This window comes from Frieseomelitta varia, unplaced genomic scaffold (assembly GCF_011392965.1).
Source record: "Frieseomelitta varia isolate USP_RPSP 00005682 unplaced genomic scaffold, Fvar_1.2 scaffold_539, whole genome shotgun sequence".
Lineage (NCBI taxonomy): Eukaryota > Metazoa > Arthropoda > Insecta > Hymenoptera > Apidae > Frieseomelitta > Frieseomelitta varia.
In genome coordinates this window covers 2417-11045 of record NW_025110300.1, presented here as the reverse complement: position 1 = coordinate 11045, position 8629 = coordinate 2417, and positions in this window count along the sequence as shown.

Here is an 8629-nt window from a genome sequence, read left to right as displayed (position 1 = left end):
TATATATATATATGTATATAGAGTTTCAAAGTTTTCCTAGTTATTTAAATAAATTATTATATATATATTTGAAATATGTATGTATATATTGTATTGTATTGTATTGTAACGTAATAACAATATATATGTATATAATATACAAAAGTATTTTACATGTATTATATATAATATTTCAGATATGTATGTATGTAGGTATATATAATAATTTATTTAAATAATTAGGAAAACTTTAAAACTATATATATATATATTGTAACGCAATAACAAATCAATATATATGTATATAATATACAAAAGTATATTTTATCATACATGCATTATATATAATATTTCAGATATGTATGTATGTACATATATATATATATATATATATAATTTATTTAAATAACTAGGAAAACTTTGAAGCTCTCTCTCTCTCTCTCTCTATATATATATATATATATATATATATATATGCATATATATAAATTTGAAACGAGAATAAAATAATATATATTTGTATTTGAATTAACTTCCGTTTGCTCGAATTAAACCATGTTTTAACTTCTACGGACTACGGAATAAAAAGTTTGGCATGAAAACGCGGAATCGTTCTGAGCTTGGCAACCAAACAACCGCAAAGTAAGGGAACATTGCCGAGTATGAATTCACACAATTTTCGCAAGATTTTTGTACTTTTTACGAGACACTCAAGGTCAAAACAACGATAATACATGCGTATCTCGAGAAAAAAAGAGTCCAAGTGTAACTTGGCAATTTGCGGTGAATTTTCCAAATTTTCTGTCCAATTCTTCTTCTTTTCCCTTTTTTTTTTTTTTTTTTTTGAAACGTTTTTGAGCGTTGAATTATCGAATTGAATCATTGAAATGAGTTAAAGTATTCTTCTAAATTTTCTTTTCGAAGATCTTTTTCTTCCTTTTGGCATTTGTTTTCTTTTCACATTTTTTTCGAATAAACCAATGTGCTTCGCCACAGAGGGAAGGTTAAAATTTTTTACCACATCGACTTTCCTTTGATCGTTATATACAGGAATGGATATGATAGCAAACAGCTAGTGATAGCAAAGTGTTTGCTTCTCCAATGCTGGGAACTGGTATGCTGTGCATTGCAACACAGAAACGTTACTATCTAGCACGAATATATGTATCAGACATTTTATTTAGGATAAAATAAAAAAATAACAGTTTGAAGTTTGAAAGGATTATTTTGATGAATATCTATTATTGTGAAATAGTAACGAGGGTAACTTTATTTAATGCGGATTCAAATAAGTTATTTTCTAAATAATAAAATGAGAGAAGCAGTTGAAGCAATTGATTTTGTTCTTTTATGTATTACCATTCTGCTGTAATATCTAAATAAATGACAACTAATAAAAAATACTTAAAATTGTGTTTTGTAAATAACAATTAATTTTAATTAACTTATTCATTTAGTTAGTTTCAATAACACATAATTAAAACTTTGAAATAACAAGTAGCTGTGTATAATATGTATAATTTGATAATTGTCAATCACTATTATATATGATTATTACACATAATACATAAATATTATAAAAATTTACTTAAGATATTTATTATATCATTGTTACTAAATATTATTACTTATTTTATTAAAGCAAAAATTTGTTTAAATTAAAAAACTTGCTACAAACATTTATTTAAATTATCAAGTCTTCAAGAAAGCATCTCTATAATAACTGCCAGAGAAAAATTTCGATTTTGTGCGTCGTGAGTTCGTAAATTCGTAAGTCTACTGCATATATAATTATAATTCTATTATGTTGACATAAACACTCTATAACATTTTATCAAACCAAACGAAATTACAAGAGACCTAAAAATAATACCTAATTTCAGATTTAAAATCGTTTTGAAGAAAATAAATGGCTGCTTTCTCGTACTTGAGCAGGCCATTTATATCACTTGAATCACAAAGATATGATACAGAACATCAATTACTCTTCATTCACCTATATTCTGCAAAGGTCATTGATTTATCAGCGATCTCTCCCTCAATAAATTTATACTTTCCTTTTGATCTATCTTGCTTTAAACAAAAGAACGTCTCACCAGTATGCATTATTCTTCGATTAAACATTATGTTAAACACAATTCTGTAAATATGGCAAAAGTTTTGCGTTTGCCAAGCTGAATGTGAGATACAAATATAAATATTCGAGGATCGTGGTAGAGTTAAAGCGATGATATGAATCTTGCTTGATCTAAATATCGAAGGATTAGCTCATTCAAATGCCAGGATTGTACTCAATGAACTTAAATCAATAGAACCGTCTTACCCTAGTACGTGAATTCAATAGTCGAGTAAAATGGCCAATTTACTCACCAATTGGTTATTAATTCTGAACCAAAGATAACAGTGAAATTATTTTCTTTTCTACACATTTATTTTGTGTAAGTATCATGTATTTTGTATATGTATTGCACAATTATTTATTTTGCATTTTTGTTTCTAAAATGTTTATTTTGTATAAGAAATAAAGAAATTGTGACTATACTTAGTCTCGCCATTTCATTGTTAATTGATCGCATTTTCACGAGTTCTCGTTAAACAGAGAAAAATGGTTCCTCTTGTGTTTGCACGACATAAGATATTGGCACGAGTCCTCCTCATACACATGGAATTGGAAAAATGTCCGCTGAACTTGACAAATGGATTCCAATCACAGTGTAAATACTGAATTGCATCCGACTGAACGTTTATACTACGCTCAAAGAGGCACAGAAACATTTCAAAGAACGTTCTCACAGTCGATGAAAACGTAGCTGTGAAATACATGCTGTATGTTATTGAAGAGAAGACAACGAGACGGTGAAAGATCTCTTTGCCATACTTGAGTACGAATGTACGTCTTTTGAAAAGATTCTTTTCTCTTTTATCTTTATCGAGTGATCATACTGTAACATTCTGCAAACGACACATGTAAATTCTGTTACATAGATTCTATAGAATATCGATAGGCATAGTGGTTCATATTCTATAATAATTAATAATATTAATCTTATTATTCTAATATAATATTATAATATAATATATTAGAATAATAATATATTATATTATATTATTATAAATTTATTCTATAAATTATACTAATACATAACATACAACATACACATAATAAATATTACATATAAAATAAATTGCACAACAAATTCAAACAACCTCTGATGACACAATCACAGTTTAAAGTGCCTGAGTTTCTCATGTGAGAGTATAATAGGAAGAGATGTTGAAGTCGTGCAACAAATATAATATATATTATAAATATTGATAAATATAATATAAAATTATATTTTTAATTAAACTGCGGATTTTTACACACATTTATATGTTTTAAGAGTACAATAAAAAGATAGAACTTCAGGACGATAGAAAATTTCATTTTCATTAACACGAAAAGTGTAACATGTTCTGAACATTTTATAGATTTCTTCATACGTATGATTTCCCGCACTTTAAAGTTTCCTACAGAAACAGAATAATATAAATAATATTTTCCATTGAATATCTTCTCTGTATTTCCCGCACTTTAAAGTTTCCTACAAAACAGACTAATATAAATAATATTTTCCATTGAATATCTTCTCTGTAAAATAATGTATTGATTTTAAATTTCTATCTGTAAAATAATATTTTTCATTTACTTTTACTTACAGTTCCTACAAGAAGATGAGCAAAAGACAAATTAGATTCATAAGACGTAGACAGATAAGTATCAGCTATAGAAGTAGAAAATAAGAAAGATGTAGACTCATTAAGCCGGCTAGGCAAAGATTATATATAAATAAAAATAAATAAATAAATAAAAATTTTCATAAAAATCCGCAGTCTAGTTCTTGCAAGTTGCAACATGATCGCCGCGCGAGGTTCACGTGCAATTTGCTACTTGTATTTCATGCACATCTAAAAACTGTCGCGTCCAAATTGCGCGCAAACCGCTCGTCTAAATTGAATCGTACAGAACAATGTGCTGCTTTGCCTTCGAGCAACATTATGTTGGAGAACAAGCGGTACGTCTGTTTCCACGGAACTTGCTGCAAGTTACGTCCTCTGTGAACAACGTCGTACAGATCTGTGCTCTCCTAGAACGCGAAGTTCCCCTAAATCGCAAATTTCCGCGTCGCGGATTGTGCTCGTCTTAATTTCCGTGTCACGTACACGTGACGTCACGATTCAGTTTAATTCGAAACTACGAATTTTTCTACACTGGTAACGGTAAAACACAGAGCACGGAATGTATCCTGAGGTCGGGAAAAAAAATTACGACAACTTTTTAATGAGCTCCGTTTGGAACATGGAACGCTTTAAAAAAAAAAAAAAAAAAAACAGAAAAAATCGTTCTCGCGAGAATGAGATAAAGAACAATTCTTGGAAATGAGCGTTTCAGTTTGAATGGAATGTGAAGTTCGAAATTGCGAAAATGGATGGAATACATATAAAATATTGAAAGTATGATATTCGTAGATACAGTAGCATCTGCGATTCTGTACATTTTTTTATCACATTTATGAAAATATGATAATCTAATTAGTTATATTATATTAATACTATAATTCATGATAAAATTATATACATTATATGTTAATATTATATTATTATTTGTTATATAATGTATAAATATATTTTCATTTTTCCATTACCTGAAGATTTTGAGGAGAAAGATATAAAGAAATCTTTGTTAACTGAAAATACTATGTGACAGATCACACACATGATGTTTAATTTTATGATAAATCATCATTTTTCATTTATGAATGTCGAAGATGTGCTAGATATAATTCTTCCTTATGAAAATGATCTTCTTACAACGGAGCAATCAATGCATTTATATATTACAGAAAATGATCTCGACAGTTCAAAGCATAAAATTAATTAAAGAAAATCACAGAGTTAAAAGAAATCAGGTAATTCATTCGATATTCTGAAAAATCGAAATAAGTTGACAATTTTTTTAATCTACATTTTGATCTACATGCAATTTTATTAGAAAAAATGATTGTTCCAACCCAAAATATTCCACTAAACATTAATATCATCGCATCTTGGTTTTACTTGGAATAATTTCCATTTGTCTCGACACTTTATAATAAAATTCTTTATAATAAAAAAAAATGTAACAATCTTTTATATGAGTGAAAAAATATGAACACAATATCAGTGTTACAATCAGCATGTGCATCACACAATTTTAACGCGAATGTTGCGTGGCTTTGCCCAATGTTGCGCTATTGATATAGACTACAGATAACTATGGATTTTTGGGAAATTTAAACTTCTAAAAAAATCTAAGGACAGCACGTAATATACGAAGTAATTAAAATACCACGTAGTAATGTATAAAACATTCAAAGTAAGGCATTTATTGTGACATCTAGTAGATGAAAAAAAATTTCGACTTAAATTCCACTTCTTTAATTTTGTTCATGAAAATTTAACACCGCGCGAATACCTGCAGCTTATTAATATGTATGACTAACATTATTTCGCTAGCATGAATGTTCAGTCTACAGAAATAACATGAAATGATATGAAATGATGTGAAATTAGGATTAAGGCATTAGAAAAATTAGAGTTAAAAGAAGAAACTTCTTTTTATCAAATGTTAATACACCTTTGCGTAGAAAATTCCTGAATTATAGAAATAGGAACAGAGAGTTTTAAAGAGAAAATGAAAAAATTGGGAATTAATCGAACATGTCATTTACATGTCTTTTGATCACTGTGGATATGACTTTAAGATTTGATTATATTTCTAGTTTCCACAAATCACACTTTTTCCATTAGCTCGGGCGAAAATTTTTAGTTTATTAAATTTACTGGAAAAGTACTACGTTAAGTAAAAATTAACTTCATAAATATGTCTGTAGTGAAACAAGTTGTCACCAATTATATTATCAATAAAGATGATATTAATAAACATAAATTAGATATTAATAAACATAAATTTCCCTATATAACAGAAAATGAAATTTTACAAATATTATCTTAGAAATAATCATCTGATTATCCTACTCCATTGTAAAATCATGAAATCTGTAAATAAATCTTGCAACCTATTATTTTTCAATTTACTATTATTATCGTAAGTTATAATTATATTTTATAGTTATGTATTGAGAATAATTATATTTTACTATATTACATATTGTATTATATTATATTTTATAATTTTATTATATTACATTACATGTTATTAGTTAATATTATAAGTTAATAAACTTATATTATAAGTCAATAAACTGTGCAAGAATTATCCAGATCATATGGTCGTGAAATCATACTTAATTTTACTATATCAAAATTCTTTTCATATCTTCGTCTTATTGTTAGTGCCAGTCACATCTTGCAGTTCATCGCGAACGTTACAGTTCGACATTTTATCAAAAACTTGATGGAACATAAAATCCTACGTTTCGTGATACATATTTTCTTTGTTTCGTCATATGACGGTGTCGCATGTGAGATATCGTCAGGTATAACAGCGAACGCGTTGCGCGTGACAAGACCATATTGCGATCTCTCATTGCAAGCACGTACAAAGCGCAGCGTATAGTAAATTACACGCCGCAAAACTTTAGCAGTTTCAAATCTCGGTTGCTGTTTTCCACGTTCGCAAACACGCATCTCGGTTGCACATGTTTGCGAAAAAAGAAGTTCACGAAAATTTATAATCTTTTGCTTGAGAAATTATAACAGAACGAACGCACAATGATTTTGTGGTCGTTCAACTTTACGAATGTCTCGGATCTTTGGGTAGAAATGTATAGAAATTAATTGTACAGGGTTGAAAGTGCACGATGAATGAACTAATGTGAAAATCTGCAATTTTATATATTTACATGTTTGTTCATGCAATATTTAATTCAAAAAATAAGAAATGGAAAACTGTTTTATCTGCAAAGTATTCTATTTTGGATATTTTATACACTCTTGTATTATATATTACTTGCATTGTGTATATTTTCGTACCTACAAATTTTTCATACAGATTGTATGAAATTTGTCCAATTTTATATACTTGTACATTTATTCTTATATATTTGATTCAAAACATAAGAAATAGAAAACTATTTTATCTGCAAAATATTCTATGTTGAATATTTTATACACTTTTGTATTACATATTACGTGCATTGTGTATATTTTCGTACCTACAAATTTTTCATACAGATTGTATGAAATTTGTCCAATTTTATATACTTGTACATTTATTCTTATATATTTGATTCAAAAAATAAGAAATAGAAAATTGTTTTATCTGCAAAGTATTCTATTTTGAATATTTTATATACTTTTGTATTATATATTACGTGCATTGTGTATATTTTTGTACCTACAAATTTTTCATACAGATTGTATGAAATTTCATTCGTCCAATTTTATATACTTGTACATTTATTCTTTTGTATTTGATTCAAAAAATAAGAAATAGAAAACTATTTTATCTGCAAAGTATTCTATTTTGAATATTTTATACACTTTTGTATTATATATTACGTGCATTGTGTATATTTTTATACCTACAAATTTTTCATACAAGTTGTATGAAATTTCATTCGTCCAATTTGTACATTTATTCTTGATTCAAAAAATAAGAAATAGAAAACTGTTTTATTCTAGTGTATTCTATTTTGAACATTTTATACACTTTTGTATATTACGTGCATTGTGTATATTTTAGTACCTACAAATTTTTCATACAGATTGTATGAAATTTTATTCGTCCAATTTTATATACTTGTACATTTATTCCTATGTATTTGATTCAAAACATAAGAAATAGAAAACTATTTTATCTGCAAAGTATTCTATTTTGAATATTTTATATACTTTTGTATTATATATTACGTGCATTGTGTATATTTTTGTACCTACAAATTTTTCATACAGATTGTATGAAATTTTATTCGTCCAATTTTATATATATATATTTGTACACTTATTCTTATGTATTTAATTCGAAGAATATTTATGCACAAGAAATAAAAAGACTTACGCCTATTTTTGTTTGTGACCAACTAATTTCCAGCAATTTATTTGAGGGCACAGAGACTCGATTGCGTTTATTGGACCTGCTCGTCCAATATCCCCCGTATTAAATGGCCGTAGATGTCGTAAACGAAGCATTTACGAAGGATCAATTAATTAACACCGCATAACGATCTGTTCAATTAGGAAAGGAACTCGGAGGAAAATTCTACGACCTTGCTGAATAATCGTCTAAAGCCTCGGTGGTGTCCCTCCAGGTATCGCCTACCTTCTGCTAATGCACGATGCCCTAGAAGCATACTGATTGGAAGTCTTCTGCTGGGATTTCTACATGGTCCAATTAGCATGCATATTTCCAAACATTTCGTTCACAATCCTCAAAAAACCAGCATCTTCTCCTGGAACAACACAGTGGTAGCTTTGCTTCTTTCGAGGAATTTATTAGTAGAATGACGGATTTTTATGCATTTAAAAATTGTGTTAAAAATTTGAAGACGTGAAAATATATGCACACAGTGTATGTAAATGCGCAGGAATATACAAAGCAAGAAGAGTATTAATTATAATAATACGTAGAAGAAACAATTTTCTATTTGGATTTCATTTCATTTCATAA